This window comes from Furipterus horrens, unplaced genomic scaffold (genome assembly GCF_987537825.1).
Source record: "Furipterus horrens unplaced genomic scaffold, mFurHor1.1.pri manual_scaffold_11, whole genome shotgun sequence".
NCBI lineage: Eukaryota > Metazoa > Chordata > Mammalia > Chiroptera > Furipteridae > Furipterus > Furipterus horrens.
The window spans coordinates 59843521-59855609 of NW_028327181.1; positions in this window are offsets into that span (position 1 = coordinate 59843521).

Below are 12089 nucleotides of genomic sequence, written 5' to 3' on the forward strand. Positions count from 1 at the left end.
TATTTTCTACCTTGAAATTTCACCAAATGAGGCATAAATTCAGTCCAGTACTTACACACGCGCACGCACGCACACACCCCTTGGGGACCCTATCCTTGAATAACAGGTAATGGTAAAGAAAGATTAGAAAACAAGTACTATAACAGGCTGTAGGGGAGTCAGTCATGAGGTACGCCTTTGAGATTAGCATCACCCCCAAATGAGGAATTCATAACATTGATCTCATTGTGCCAAAAAAATTTTAAGTATATAGGATGGAAATATTAAGTAGTTTCAAAACATCCTTTGTTAATGAAATCCAGTAAGATCTCTAAATTGCATGCACCTCTGTCAATTTAGTGTTTCTTTCTAACTCTTATTAAAATGAATCTCAATATCCTGTTATATTTGTAACTGATTCCATTGTTTGTGAAGCACTAGAACATATTAAGTAGACATTGTGCAGAGTACAGTAGTCTCTCTCTATATCGCGGTTCACTTATCGTGGCCTCACTGTATCGCGGGATTTTTAAAAATATATTTAATTATTTATCACGGATTTTTCGCTATATCGCGGGATTTTGTGGTACTGTATACGTATGTTGATAAAGTTACGTAGGTTTAAGAGTGTAGAATATGTTTAAGGACATAAGTAGTGTTTTTAAAAGTGTGGAAAAGATTAATAAGGGAGTGGGAAAGGTTAATAAGGGACTGGGAACGGTTTATACGTGTATGGGAACGGTTTATAAAGCCTTGAAATATATATAAACACTAAAATAAATGTAAGGTTCCTACTTCGCGGAGTTTCACCTATTGCTGGGGGGCAGGCATCTAGAACATAATACCTGCAATAAGTGAGGGAATACTCTATGTTAATTGTATAAGATCAAGACACATTTAAGTTTCCCTGTCTGAATCACCTGATCCTAATGTCATTAGCATAGCCCTTCTCCCAACATTGTGATCACTAAAAATACCCCCTACAGATTTCCACAGGCCCTCGAGGACTGTCCAGCACTATCACACTTGGATCCTGTTGTCACTGTGGGTGACAAAGGCTCCCAGGCCAACTTGTGGTGGAGGAATATCGTTTAATTTCTACATGAAGTCTTGTTCAAAATGTTTTCTTGGTGCTTCTTTATGGATTATTTTTAGTACATGGTTTTTCATAATGATAGGTTCTCTTGCTGTCTTTTATTTCTGAATTTTCTGAATACTTTGGACCCTGGCATATGTTCCTGACTGACATTCATATCGTTCTGAATGTTCCCATATCCTGGACACCAGTTTTGTTTCGTTTGGTGCTCTGGTTCTCTGTGCAAGCCCAGTCTTGTTGAACAGATCATAATCTCGAGCTAGCTTCAGTAGCTCCCCTGTTCCCACGGTCATAGCTCAGGCATCCAGCTGTGTATATGCTAGCTTCCAGATGATTTTAAATTAGACCCCTTCCTCATTGGCTACATTGGGTTCAGGTTCAGTAATGCCTTTACTTATATTATAAAATGATCAATATATAAGGCAAAACGACAACTTCTTTTGTGCAAGTCTTATGACAAATACAGAAACGCTTGTTTTAGAAAACTGACATTAACTAGTAGTCATTCAAATGTAGCTCCCATTAATTCATTGTACCTAACACCCTTAAGTACCTCACTATGCCGCCGACACATGCAGCCCTGTTTTCTTGTTTCTTTGACTTCACTTTTCTTCCTGCTGAGTTCTGGTGCATTCTTTGAGCTAGATCTTCGGCCTCTCTTCTCCTAGTCTACACCAATGATTCTTAATCTTTTTGGGGTCTGGACCCCTTGGAAGAGGTGAAGAGAAATACACATTTGCACAGCATTTTGCACGCAAGGTTAAGGTGGGGATTCCACTGAGTCTTTCTTAAACTTTGTTCAAGCCCACACCTTCTGCTAAACATAAAAATCTTGCGACAACCCTCCCACACACAATATCCTGATAGAGGATCTGATCCTCATCCCTCCAATCTTACAATCACTGAGATGCAGTTGATACCTATTCTCCACCAGCTAAGAGTTTTTTTTTGCCCAGAAAATTTAAAATCAACTCCAGATTTAAAAATTAAGCAGCAATAAAAACCCTTGGAAAAACACAAGTAGAAGACTTTCACACACACACACACGTTCCATAAATATTTATATATTTATATATTGTATATATTAACCATGATGGTTCTAAAAATAAAACCCAGGTAAACTTTATTAGGTCTACATCAGAAAACCAGTAAAAAGCTTTATTTCCTAAATATAACATGGTTCAAGATTTCTGATCGCTTCCTCAACCCCAGCCACACATTGAGACTCATTGCTTGGAGAGACCATGCTCACAGCCGTCATTAGTCTCCAGATCTTTTACATCCACACCTGGGTTTCTCTCCTTAGTGCCAGGCACATACTGTCAATGGCCAGTGAAAATCTTCACTTCACTCAGTTTCTCTTTTTCTTTGCCACCACTGCCCTTGCCTAGACACATTTATCTGTTGGGTTTAGAGTTTAGCATTTTTGTGGACAGATGTAGTTCACTATGCTAAATGACAGTGAATGGTTTTAGGGACTAATACAATGCAGTGCATTGGCATAGTACTTTATGCACAACTTAAATGTTTTCATATTTGTTATTTCTTAGTCTTCACCATAGTCCTTGGGATAGTGGAACAGTAGAGTGAGGAGCCAAGGTCACACTAAGTATGGGCCTGCTAGACTGACACCAAGGTCTGTTATATTGCAGTCCAGTGCCTTTCTAACCTCCGGAACCAGGTCCTGTTATAGCAGGGGCAGATCTTGGAAACATCAAAGCCACTGCTTTCTGTGAGCTTATGTGACACACTGTAATATATGATGACCCCCAAAGCATGTAACATGTATGTCATGCTTTTAAAATATTAACATTTCATGCTCTGAGTGGTGTGGCTCGGTTATGCGTCGTCCCACAAGGTAAAAGGTCACTGGTTGGATTCCCATTGGGGCACATGCCAGGGTTGCAGGTTCAGTCCCCGACTGGGACACCTACAAGAGGCAACCAATGGATGTTTCTCTCACACATCAACGTTCCACTCCCTCTCTTTCTACTTCTCTCCTCCTCTCTCTAAAAATAAATAAATAACATTTTTAGAAAAATAAAAGTATTACCTTTTATGTATTTTTCAAGGCAGCATGCTTTTCTGCATCAGATTTCTAAGTTTATTTCAAAGAACTCACATGCACATCCTGAATGACATTCCACAGAAAGCTGAGCAGGTTTAACAGAGCCATTACTTTCTAGGTGCTTGCTATGATTTTCCTTTCTTTTATATTTCTGTAATAAATAATGACTTTTTATTGGAAAACTCATCTAAGACAGGAGAATGCAAAACTCACTCTTAATTCAAGTCACCCCGTGTACACACAAAACCAACATATGCACATACACATTTCTCTCCCCACAGGAAGCACTGTTAGCAATTTGGTCTTTTTCTTTCTAAACCTTTCTTTGCATGATTATATAGCAGTATATGTATTACCAATCACAGTTACAGTTTTTTAATTTTTTATCCTCGCCTGAAAACATGCTTATTGATTTTGGAGAGACGGAAAGTGAGGTAGAGAGAGAGGGAGAGAAACATCAATGTGAGAAAGAAACATCAGTCCCAGTTGAGACTGAGCCTGCAACCCAGGCATGTGCCCTGACCAGGAATTAAGCCCACGACCTTTCAGTTTACAGGATGGCACTCCAACCAGCTGAGCCACACTAATTTTTTTTTTTTAAATCATGTCATATTTTGCTATACTTATTATTCAGTGATTTGTTCATTTCCCTTTAACAGCATATTCTGGAGCTCTTTCTCTGTATTTTGGTCTATCTCGCCTTTTTTTTTTTTTTTAAGATTTTATTTATTTATTTTTAGAGCGAGGGGAAGGGGAGGGGGTAAAGAGAGGGAGAGAAACATCACTGAATGTTTGCCTCTCGCGTGCCCCCAACTAGGGACCTGGCCCACAACCCACGCATGTGCCCTGACTGGGAATCGAACCGGTGACCCTTTGGTTCGCAGGCCGGCATTCAACCCCTGAGTCACACCAGTGAGGGCCTATCTCGACTTTTAATGTCTACATAGTGTTCCATATTTTAACTATACCATAAAATATTTTATTACTTAATATTTTGATTATAATTTTTGCTGTTACAAACAATACTATATCCTTGTAATACATATTTATACTTTTACTAGCATTGAAAAAAGTGCCTATTTCCTTGTATCTTTATTACACTGATAGGATCAGTCTTTTAACTATTTATTTATAAAGCTTTTATTGGCCTTTTGTATTTCTTATGAGTATTTCCAGTTTAGCATCTCAATAATTCTTCTGGGTCATTTGTTTCTTCATAATTGGTACAATCTCTTTGACTATTCTGAATATTAGCCCTTCTTCTGCTCTATACTACAAATATTTTTTTTTTTCTAAACTGTTACTTGTCTTTTACGTTGCCAATAGTGCCTTGGGATATACAGGTTTTTTTGTTGTTTGTTTATTTGTTTTTAATTTACACAAATCTGTCCTTTTCTATATGATATCTGGGTTTTATGCTTTGGGAAAGCTCTCTTTAAATATTTCTAAAATATTTTCAACATTTTCTTCAAATACATTTATAGTGTTGTGGTTGCTTCAGCAGCACATATATACTTACAGTGTTACTTTTTGGGTTCAGCCTTTGATATATTTGGAATTTATGTTGGTGTTTGGTGTGTGGCCAGATATTGTATTAATTTCCTAGGGCTGCTGTAACAAATTACCGCAGGGTGGGTACATTATGACGATACAAGTTTATTTTCTTACAGTTCTGGAGGTCAGGAGTCTGAAATTGTGGGCAGGATTGTTTCCTTTTCCAAGGATTTGAAGGACAAACTCTTCCATACCTGCACCCTTGCCTCTGGCGGCTTCCCGCAGTCCTTGGCATTCCTTGGCTTGCGGATGCAGCATTCCAGTTTCTCGCTCCGTTTCATAGCACCGCCTTCTCTGTGCCTGTGTCCTTTTCAGTCGGGTTTGCTTTCATGGGGTATGGGGCCTACCCTCACCCAGCGTGATCTCATCTCAATCCTTCCCTTAATTTCATCTGCAAAGACCTCATTTCTAAATAAGGTCACATTCTAAGGTTCTGGGTGGATTTGAATTGGGGTGGGGGTGTGGGGGTACTGTTCAACTAATTTTATTTTCCCAAAGGAAGGTTAATGGTTTCTGTGGTTTTCTCACATAGTCCTTTCTTTCCTCACAAGTATGGTGTGTTTGCCACAGATTAAATTTAGCTGGTCTGGTTTAGGACTCGGTTGTTGTTTTTTTTTTAATTCTCACCCAAGGACAAGCTTATTGATTTGAGAGAGAGAGAGGAAGGGAGGGAGGGAGGGAAGAAGGGAGAGTGAGAGAGAGAGAAAGAGAGAAAGAAACAGAGAAACATTGATCTGTTGCTTCCCAAATACACCCTGACCAGGGATCTAATTCACACCCTAAGTATGTGCCCTGACCAGGATTTGAACCTGATTCCCCAACTAGCTGAGCCACCCGGCCAGGGCAGGACTCAGTTTTATTCCATTGATCTGTTTCTTTTATACAGTTTCAGTTATGATAATTTGTAGGATGTTTTAATATATTATAAACTCCCCCCTTTCTTGGTTATTCTTTCACATTATCTCTAATTCACATAAGTTTTAGAGTTTATTGAGTTTATTAAAAACATGTTGGGACTTTGATTGGAATTATATTGAATTTATACATCTATTTGGGTGAGACTGACATGTTTACAATACTGAATCTTCCTTTTAGGATCATGCTCTCCATTTATTTTGGTGTTTATGTCTTCCGGTAAAGGTTTGTAGCTTTCTTCATACAGGTCTTGCATATTTCTTGTTAGGTCTAAAACTAGTGACCTTATAAATTAAACATTTTGAATGGCACCTTTTTTTCTATTACATCTTCTAATTGATCATTTCTGGCTTATAGAAAATCCATTTAGTGTTGTATGTTGATCTTGTATGCAGACACCTTACCTCAATTATTATATTCTATATTTCAGTTGATTTTCTTAGTTTTTCTTGGTAAATTACCATACTGTTTGGAAATAGTGGTAGTTATTTCTCTCGCTTTCCAATGTTAAAATCTTTTTTAAAGGTTTGTGTATGTGCTGTGACATTGACCAGGACCCCAATAGCAGAGTGTTAAACAGCAGCAGATTGAGTGAACATGATACTTAAAATCTAAATAGAAGAAAACATAAAGACAAGCAATCAAGCTACAGATACTGCATGAGGAAACAACGGACTTATAATACATAAAAGAAGGAAAGTGGCAGAATTTTGACTAGCAAGTACTCCCTGTTCTTCATATTATACTAATATTATTTAAAACCTTCTAAGACCTGTGCCAGGCAGCTCCATCAAGTTACCTGGCAACGTGGGCATTTGCTCTGCCTGTAGAGCAAACATATTTCATTCTGGCTCATAAGTCAACAGTTCATTCAGTCTTTAGACCAACCATTAATAGTTCGTAGGGTCAGTCACAGAACAGTGGTGACACTCAGCTGCCATGTAGGCATGTTGGTATTTATAACGAAGGTTCTTTCCCAGATAAGATTTTTAAGCCCTTGTAACTAATCAGCTTTCTTTTAGTTTTTAATTTCCGGCCATTTAGGTTTTCACCTACAATCTTGTTGAGAAGTAATTAACTTTGTGGTTGAAATGGGCTGTGCATGGTAAAAGACACTACAGATTTAGCTTCACAAAGAATGGCTTTTCCTTCACTCATTTCTTAACAAGTATTAACCCCTTATGTAACTGTAATTTACTAAATTGCTTGATAGCGCTCAGCCTATAAAAAGAAAAAAAAAACTAGATAATTAAATAGGAGCTTGGGTTTCTACAGATATTTTGATGCCCACTTTAAAAACAGAAACTCAACCTGACTGGTGTGGCTCAGTGGGTTTGGTGTCGTCCCACAAATCTAAAGGTCACCAGTTCAAATCCGTAGTCAGGGCACATGCCTGGGTTGTGGGTCTGGTCCCTTGGTTGAGGGCCTACAAGAAGCAATTGACTGGTTTCTCTCCCTCTCTTTCTTCCTCCCTTCCCCTCTCTCTAAAAATAAATAAATAAATATTTTAAAAAATACGTTTTAAAAAAGACAGAGACTGAGTGCTGATAAGTATGGAAATCTTAATGTTTTTAAGGTTAAAACTTACCAGAACAAAGCTGCTCTCTGCAAGTTAAGAGTTCCTTTCAAAACCAGTGATAACGCACTTTGAAAGACAATCTGTTATAATTCAGATATCAATTACTTGACAAAAAATGAGGTTTCTGAAAATTTTAATAACCTTAAAATACTTATAAGTGAAACATTAATGTTCAAAATTAATTTAAAGCACAACCTCCATCAAACATAAAATAAATACATATAAAGAGAACTGGGAAGAATTCTACCTAAATGCTAATATCCAAGAATAATATCCCTCCGTGACATCAGTTGTGATTGTTATTTTCCATATTAGGCATGTTTTACTTTTTAACATATTACTTTTGTGATCAGAAAACTAAAAATATGATCAGTGAGTTAAGTAGAGTAAGCTTAATAAACCTTTTATGGAATTACTTATGAGACATGAAGACACTGAAAATTATTGATCTGTTAATTCAAAAAGGCAGCTGAATTTGTTCACAGTGATTTGCTGGTTCTAACTCATTTCAAAGGTAATTTCTTTAATGACTCAATGTCTTTGAATATTTTTTTAACTTGCGTTTAGAACTTACTACTTTTAGGTGTGACTGTCAGCAAACAAGCAAAATTTTGCATGTATACAAAGGAAATATATGTGATGTGAAAGTGCTTTGAAAAAACGTAAAGCATTACACAAAAGGAAGTACTATATAATCCATTCTTTGTGCAAGTTATGTTTTTTATTGACAGGGATCGTTATCATTGTGTACAGGAGCAAAGACGTCCCTGCGGTGTGCAGCTGTGGTCACTGTTTGTAGAAGCCATGTGCTTGGGGTGTGCCTGTGCTCCGTAGACTTACTTTGCCTTTGCAAAGTAAACTGGTTAAAACTGAGGAAGCTGCAGTCGGGACGCTGGCTAAGGCCAGGGCTAGGGCACCTTCAATCCAATGGATGTTTTTGAGAAGCTTAACAGCAAGAAACTGTGTTGCAGTGATACCAAGTTAAAGAAAAATAGCCCTTTGCCTATGCCCAGCAGCACATAGTTAACATGTATTTTTGAAAACATCTCATCTCACTCTATAAGGTAGCAAGAGGAGCCCCCATTTTACAAGAGGTTAAATAGTTGTCCCCACGTCACACAGTTTCCGTGTAGCAGAGCCGGGACTGGAACTGGGTCCTCTAATCCTTACCCCAGTGCTGCATGCCACGGCGACCTCCTGGACCAGTAGCCCCCACCTGCGCATTCTAGGTACACAGTCTAAAGGGGAAACACATATACAAATAGCAGTGCTGAGCCATATTGATAAGGTGTTTTGTGGAGTGCAAAGAGCAAGAGCAAAAAAGAAAAGGGCCATTAATTTTCTCCTGGCCACATTCTCAGTCCTAAGAACAAGTTGCCTCCTTATTGGTACCATGTATCTTCAAATGCAGTGTGGCTTTTGTTGGTGGTAGCCTAACGGGAATGACATTCCATAAAAGGCGGTCACTTCCTTTCTTCTTGTATGCCTCATTTTACCTTTCTGTCTTACAGCCCTTTTCCTCTTGTTCACTTGTGAATTACAGTCTCTGGATCCGTATCTCTACGTTTATTTTCCTATGTCTAAGGGTGTAGCTCGATCTCCCTGCACCTCCCTGCCCAGAACTGTATTTGTCTTGGTCTCTTCCAGGGAATCTTCTTCTCTGTTTCTCTTTCCATCATTTATTTCTCCTTTTGTCCTCCTTCCTGCTGTCTCTGCTCCTATGTCCCCAGGGCAGAAATGAAGTGTGGATCTAAACAAAATAATTATTTCAGAAGACAATTTCATTTTCTCTGTTATGATTTTTTAGATAGATGAGTGGCTGGAGACCTCCAAGTTCTCTTTCAGTTCCGGAAGATATAGAGGTGTTTCATATGTGAATCTCAATTGTTTTTCCTTAATCTTTTTTCCTTAATCATTTCTCCTAAATTATGCAGAATCATTTTTCTGGATAAGAAAATATCCTTGATTGAGGATATCAGCCCACACATTACTTATGTCAGTGACATTTACTTGCATATTTTCAAAGTAAATATGGTATTTTCAATTTAAAGCTGGAAAACCAGGGGCACACATGGGGAGAGTCGTGCATCCTGCCCCTAATGGTTTCCAGATTGGGGCCTAAAATAATGAGAGGGATGGGGGCGGTGACCAAAAGCAGGATCATATACCTCAGCGGCAGAAGAAACCACTGAGAAATCCCACCACAGCCCACCCAAGCTGGATGCTTTATAGATCCCTGTTCAGGAGGTGAGGCTCTGATTTGGTCAACGAGTCTTAACATCTAGTAATCCAAATTTTACTTCTGAAACCCATACAAGAAATTAAAAACTCCTTAAATCTCTACCCTGCAGCATGAAGTAGATGAAATCACCCTGGAACATGAATCAGGAGCCCCAGGTTCTAACTTGAGACTGGCCACTTCCTGGGGTGGCAAGTCAGTTTACCATTCTGCACCTAAGTTTCTTCATCTATAAAATGAAAACAATATGTTCGCCTATCTCACTGAGTTATTTTGAGAAGCAAGTGAGATAATATACATAAAAATGCTTTGAAAAATTATACACGTATATATAGATATAAAATGGTATTAAAAACAGCAGCATCAGAGCCCATGAACTCCACCCCACACATTTATATTTGTGAGTAAACAAGTAGGAACGGTGGCTATTAATCAGAAACTACATTGTGAAACAGAATTATTCTTCCTTGCTTGTCAAGTTTGAAGGCAGTATAATAATTAATCATGTTGACCTTGAAGGCAGAAAGTACTGAATTCAAATCCCAACTCTGCCACCAGCAGTATGACTTTGGGCAATATTTTAATTACTCTGGGCAATATTTTAATTATCCGCACACACAGTGAGGATAGTAGATTTTTCATGAGGACCCAAAGAGATAATGCATGCAAAATATTTGATCTAGTGCCTGGCACATAGTAAATACTCATAAACATTAGCTTTAAAAAGTATCAAACACTCCCTGGTTGGTGTGGCTCAGCTGGTTGGAGCGTTGTCCAGTACGCTATTAGCTTCCACTCCCCGTCAGGGCACAGACCTAGGTTGCAGGTTCAAACCTGGTTGGGGTGTGTACAGGAGGAAATCATTCGATGTTTCTCTTTCTCTTTTTCCCTCTCTCTAACTCAAATCAATAAATATATCCTTGGGTGAGGATTTAAAAGGGGAAAAAAAGTATCAGACATTTCTTGAGCATTTGCAATGTGCCAGGCCTAACTCGAGAAACAAAATGAAAAGACATGGTCCTATTTCAAAGAGCGAATAGTTTGGTGGGGAAACATACATACAAGTAAAAAAAACAACATGCTCATTACTCAAGTGCAAAGGTGGGTTAGAAAATGAATTTATAGCCCTGACCAGTATGGCTCAGTTGGTTGGGCGCTGTCCCGCAAAGTCAAGGGTTGCCAGTTGATTCCCAGTCAGGGCACATGCCTGGGTTGTGGGTTCAGCCCCCAGTCAAGGTGCATTCGAGAGGCGACTGATGGATGTTTCTCACATCGATGTGTCTCTCCTATTTCTCCCTTCTTTCTCCTCTCTAGAAATAACGAAAATCTTAAAAAATGAACTTATAAATCTGCCTGGAGAGACAGGTAAATAGAAACCTTCTTGGAGGAGGAAATATTTGACTCAAAACTTTTGAAGGGTGGCATGCTCTCCCTGGAGCACACCCACTCAAATCTCCTTTCTGAGTGAATTTTCATTCTCCTAAACTTGAAGGCTCCCACAAGACTTGCAACCAGAAGATCAATGGGCAGCGGCAGCTCATCCTGGGCTTACCCCCTGACCCTGTCTCCATGGTCCCCTTTTCTCTCACTTCCCAGGGAGCTGACAGCAGCCCCGCCTTGGCCCACTCCTTTCCCATGTTTCTAGAGAGCCAAAGCAGCCCCGCCTAGTCTCTCTCCTGTTGCTTCTTCTATCCTAAACCCTTCCTTATTTCACTGTCCCTAGCTTTAATAAACGTACTGTCAGAATAAAAATTAAAAAAAAAAAAAAAAAAAAGACTTTTGAAAGGTGAGTAGAAGTTTGTATCAAAAATACTTAGTGCTTTTTATTTGGCTTTATCATTTGCCTGCAGGGGTTTGAGCCCTTGAAAAGCCAAGACTCATGTTTATGCTTGTTGGTTTTCTGGTGATTCAACCTAAACATTCTGGTGACTTCAAAGCATAGTGTTGGAAAATGCATTTTACTAGCTATCTTCTATAGTGGAAACATCTGTTTTGTTTTCATTTCATAGCCTCCTTAAGAGCTGTACAAACAACTTCTTCCATAGGGTATAGATTGGTTTCTGCCACTTAAAAGTGTTAGCATCATTGGTACATGTTGTTGATCCCATTAAGGAGAAAATGCAGGGAGGACTTGTAACCAACCTCTTGTCTCTGGAAAAGCTGGAGTGACTGGGATAAATGGGTAAGGAATAAGAAATGGAATGCAGAAGGATTTGTTCTTCTAGAGAATGGGGTTTTTACAGATAGCTGTCCTTTGTCCACATGCAAATGTGAAACTACAGAAAGCTTTGTATTGGCCAGATACCTTGCTGCCCATCTTGTGTCTTTCTCATTTCACCAAGTATGTTAGCAGGGAATTTGAGAGTTAGAAATGTTGCCGTAAGTGGAAGAAATTCCACACTTTTCTTGGGCTTTCTGCCTTCTGAATATTGGTTAAATCCCTCATCTGAACAACATATAGGAAGATGTTAAAAACATCTATTTGCTCTGTTTCTACACCAGTAAGTGCCATGTTAGAGAAATTTAATTGGCATCAAACAAATCATGTTACTTTATAAAAGTCATATAGTCTTATGAATTTAGAGCTGGAAGAGCCTTAAAAAGCTTGTAATTCAGCCTGTTTGTTTCACAATGAGAAAACAGAGAAACTCAGAGAGGG